The sequence below is a fragment of the Eschrichtius robustus genome, chromosome 12 (genome assembly GCF_028021215.1).
Source record: "Eschrichtius robustus isolate mEscRob2 chromosome 12, mEscRob2.pri, whole genome shotgun sequence".
NCBI classification, from domain to species: domain Eukaryota; kingdom Metazoa; phylum Chordata; class Mammalia; order Artiodactyla; family Eschrichtiidae; genus Eschrichtius; species Eschrichtius robustus.
Window position 1 is genome coordinate 70,541,897 of NC_090835.1, and position 5,298 is coordinate 70,547,194.

Consider the following 5,298-nt stretch of genomic DNA (forward strand, 5'->3'; position numbering starts at 1 on the left):
TGTGGGAGCCTGACAGACTCAGTGATGTGGTACCCACATCACAGTAGACTCTTCCCCCAGCACTTCAGTTCTAGAAGCTTCCGCACTGGGAATCTTATCTTGCTGCTTCATGTGTGTGTTATCTCCATCAACAGAAGTACACGTGGAACTTGAGTTCCCAAGTCTCACAGCCCAAGCAAAGCCTACCCACTCTGCCCTGTTCCAAAGTCCTGTCCCATCATGGCTGCTCTGTCGGGCGTCTGTGATCCACAGAGGGGCCTCCTGTCCGCCGAGGAGGTGCCTCTCCAAGAAGTGGTCCTGGGGCAAGTCTGTCCCATGACAAACCAGGAGAGTGGATCTGGTGCCAGATTTGCTTCTGACATCATGGCTTGGGCAGGTCTCTGCCTTTCGGAGCCTACCTCCCTCAGTTTCCTCATCTGCTGAGTGGGGATAAATCATATCTGTACAGCACCCAACTTTTATGAGACTCAAATGGAATTTCACCCTCATCCACGTTGTCACCACAATTGTCATGGCTAACTTTACCTAGCGGTTGCTGTTTTCAGGGCATAGCTGTGAGTGCTTTACATGGATTATATATTCAACAAATATTTGCTAAGTGCCGACTGTATCCGAGGCACTGTCCTAGGCATTTGGGATAGAGCAGTGAAGAGTAAATTCCTTACCCACATGAGGCTTCTGTTTCAGTAAGAGGAGACACAAATTTTACCAAATAAATGAATAAAAATATTCTGGGAAGGTGACAAGCGCTAAGAGAAAATAAGGGCAGGGGACTTCCCTGGTGGTCCAGTGGTTAAGAATTTGTGTTTCCACTGTAGGGGGCATGGGTTCAATCCTTGGTCAGGGAACTAAGATCCCCAATCAAAAATAAATAAGTAAATTAATTTAAAAAAAAAAAGAAAGTAAGTAAAGCCAGAAGGGAGGTGGGCTCTGCTGGGAATGGGAAGCAGTGTTTCCACTTCAGTTGTCGCCTCTCATCTGCACAACAACCCCGTGTGGTAGATATTAGTCTCATGTTCCAGTGAGTAGACTAAGGCACAGGGATGTTATGTGACTTACCCAAGGTCACACAGCCAGTGAGCAGCAAGGCTCAGGAGGCAGTCTGTCTGACTCTAAAGCACTGGGACTGGAAGTCACTGCCTTTCTTGGCCACTTTTTCCACATTTATGGGTCAAGAGGGTGGGTTGGACTCTCTTCTGGTACTGACGCTCAGTGAGTGTTTCTTTGATTACAATACACAAGGCCCAAGGCCCAGCCCATTGGAGGGTCGTGGGGTCATGGAGGGAGGGAGCTCCCCTCTTAGGGGGATGGTGAGTGAGGATGGATGTTGACCTCTGGGTGTGGACAGATGCACCCCAAGGAGGGGTGTGTATCTCATCATTGTTTCCAGAGGCAACATGGAGGGTGATGGGGGAGTGGGAGATACTAGCGGAAGGACAGTTAGATTCGTGGAGGAAATTCTCTATTCTAACCCCTGGAATCTCATTCTTGGCTCCCACCCCCACTCCGGTGTTTTGTTTTTGTTTTTGTTTTTTTGGCCGAACCATGGCTTGCGGGATTTCAGTTCCCCGACCAGGGATTGAACCTGGGCACCGGCAGTGAGAGCATGAAGTCCTAACTACTGGACCGCCAGCGAATTCCTATCTCCCCTGCTTTTTATTAAGAAATCTTTCAAATCTACAAAGGAGTTGAGCAAATAGTTCAATGAATGCTATTGGACAGATGGCTAACAATTTGCCCCATTTACTCTCCCCCTCCCACCCACACTTATTTCCTGTTCATTTGCTTATGTATTTACTCAGAACCATTTGAAAGTGAGATGCAGACATTATACACTGCAGCACGGATCCCTTAAAGACAAAGAGATTCTTCTACATGATCACAACACTTGTACCACACCTAAGAAATTTCACATTGCTCAGTGAATATCATCTAATATAAAGTCCATATTCAAATTTCCCTGGTTGCCCCCAAAATGTCCCCTATTCCTACTGTGTTTTTTTTTTAAAATTAATTAATTAATTTATTTTTGGCTGCATTGGATCTTCATTGCTGTGCGCAGGCTTTCTCTAGTTGTGGCGAGCAGGGGCTACTCTTTCGTTCCGGTGTGCAGGCTTCTCATTGCGGTGGCTTCTCTTGTTGCAGAGCACGGGCTCTAGGCGCGCGGGCTTTAGTAGTTGTGGCACGTGGGCTCAGTAGTTGTGGCGCACGGGCTCAGTTGCTCTGCGGCATGTGGGATCTTCCCGGACCACGGCTCGAACCCGTGTCCCCTGCATTGGCAGGCGGATTCCCAACCACTGCGCCACCAGGGAAGCCCCCTGCTGTTTTGTTTTTTGAAGGGAAATCCAATTAACGATTGCATGCTATATTCAGGTGCCATTTATCTTTATTCTCTTGAATATAGAACAGTCCCCCTGCTTTATTTTTTCTTTTACGACACTAATATTTTTTGAGTCTACTCAGTTATCTAGTAGAACAACCCACATTCTGAAGGACAGTGTATGTCAGCGGAGGAAACAGTGAGTAACTGAGTGTCCAACACATGCCCAGAGCAAGGCTGGGCATCATGAGGGGATCAAGGGTTAAATCTGATCTCTCCTGCCCTGGAACTCACTGCTAAATTATGTCACCTCCCCCAGGACGTCCTCCCTGATAGGCACTGGCGAGTTGTTCCTTTTGCAGTGCTCTCACAGCACTTGGCACACAGGTTTACTGCCCCTTCCACACTGTGCTGTAATTAATTTTGTGTCTTCTCCTGCATGAGGCTATGTGAGTGCCTCTAGGGAAGACCAGGAGTTAGTCCACCCCTATAACTACAGGGCCAGGGGCTCCACTTGGGTATGTATGTTGTGTCCTGTACAAGGGTACCTGGCCAAGGGGGTGAGTGGGGACTGGAATCCAGCCCACAGTCCACTTGCCAACCTGTGGGCCCTGGCACTGGGCTGCATCTGCCCAGAGGAAGGGACACTTTTCCTAATTTGCCTAATGGAGCCTCACACATCACAGCAGGCTCGTTTTCCACTGTGCTGGCATTCAGTCGGTGCTCAGTGAACAGTTGTTGCTTAGATGCATGCTAGATCTTGGGAAGGGTTTAGGCAGAAGCGATGCTCTGGTAACTGTTCTTTGGGGGAAAAAACCCTGATCTGTAGCATATGCTGATTCCCATGGTGTAAATACTCCCACAGCGGCTGATTGCAGGTGGCTGAGTTGGGAAGAGAGGTACACAATTGGCTCTTGCAAGCCTCTAATATGTGGCTCCCGCACACCACTGCAGTTTTACATCTATAATCTTAAAACTGCATCTGAAGCAGACTTTGAAGGCCCCAAGAGAGAGACAGAAAGAGATATGGAGAGAAACAGGTAGAGAGAAAAAGCAGAAAGGGAAGAGAAAGAGGCAATAACTGATGAGGAGTCAGAGACTCTACTTCACTTTAAAGTTTGGGGCCTCCCCAAGGGTGAGGAATTGCTTCATTCAGGTTCTATGCAACCTGTGTGAAGGAACTTGCCCAAGGGGAGGCTAGACCAGTGGCTCCAGACCCCTGCAATGAGCCCGTTACCCCTGAGGCAGAGCCCACATCCCTCCACTCAGCCTGTCTGTGACCTTTGACCCCAACAGGAAAAGTCCAGGGTGGGTGCAGTGCTCCTGCTTCATCAGTCCCTTCACACATGCTGTTCGCTGCTTCTAAATGTTACCCGCTTCCTTTAGAGCTTGGCTCAAGTCTCAGCACCTGCAGGAAGCTGCCTATGTGCACATCAAACCCCTCCCACCCTACACAGTTTTACGTGCCCCAGACTTATTCTCACCTCCCCCTCGCCAACCCCCACTAGGACCAGACTCTACTCCTTCCAGACTCCAGCCTCCTCCTCTCCTACCTTGAGGCCTCACCTGGACAAATCCTTATCCATCAAAATCCTTATCAATTGACTAACTGACCTTGAGTGACAGATGAAAGTACCCCAATTAATGAATTTGACAACCCTTACTTGAGCACCTACTATGGGCTAGGGAGCTGGGAGCAGTGTGGACCGAGGCACAGAGTAATATTCCTATAGGGGGAGCCCAGAACATCATGGGGTCACAGATAAAGGGGCATGAACCCTGCTTGAAGCATGGGGGAGCTTCAGGGAGGAGTTTAGACTCTAAGGTGAGGGAGGAAGAGGTATCAGCTAGGCAAGGGGGTGAGAGAATCAGGGAGGTTTGGGGCAAAGGGAGCAAGCGTGGGAGGGAATCTGGCATTCCAGGAATGGCGAGTGGTTCAGAAAGGTTGACATGGACCATGATGGGATGCAGAGGTGAGGGGGTGAAGGATGCGCACGTCTTGAAAGGCCATAAAAGCCATGTGGGGGAGCTACAGATTCCCTGGTGCATATGTGGAAGGAGTAGAGAAATGTTGTTGAGGAGGAAAAAGAGGTTGGAGGCCAGGTGAGGCTGAGAGAGGGAGGAAGGGAGGATGGAGAGAGCCCCTTCCGGAAGCCGTGATGTAAGGAGATAAGCTGGTAGAGCAGCAAGTTGCTTCTTTCTGGTCTTTCAGACAGTGAGATCCTGGACCATCCTGTGTAACCACCCCCAAGTAAGGCAATAGAACCTATGATGGCTGGAGAAGACTTTTTTTTTTTTTGGCCGCGTTGGGTCTTCGTTGCTGCCCGTGGGCTTTCTCTAGTTGCCACAAGCTGGGGCTACTCTTCGTTGCGGTACGCGGGCTTCTCATTGTGGTGGCTTCTCTTGTTGTGGAGCATGGGCTCTAGGTGCACAGGCTTCACTAGTTGCAGCACGCGGGCTCAGTAGTTACGGCATGCAGGCCCTAGAGCGTGCAGGCTTCAGTAGTTGTGGTGTGTGGGCTCGGTAGTTGTGGCTCGTGGGCTCTAGATCGCAGGCTCAGCAGTTGTGGCGCACAGGCTTAGTTGCTCCACGGCATGTGGGATCTTCCAGGGCCAGGGATCAAACCTGTGTCCCTTGCATTGGCAGGTGGATTCTTAACTACTGCGCCACCAGGGAAGTCCCGGAGAAGACTTTTGACAGTTGAACAGAGAATTGAAGGAGATGAGGGCATGTGGATACCTCAGGGAAGAGCATTCCAGGCGAGGGAACAGAAAGGGCAAAGGTCCTGAGCGGGATGTGTGGGAGGCCGTCAGCTGGGGGTGGGTGATGAGTCAGAGAGGCCAGCGCAGGTCAGATCAGGCAGGGCTTCGTCAGCCACCGTGGGTTTTCTCCAGGGGTGATGGGGAGTCATGGGAGAGTTTTGAGCAGGGAGTGACTGTGTTCAGCAGTCCAGTGTCCCCTCACCTCTCTGTCCCCAG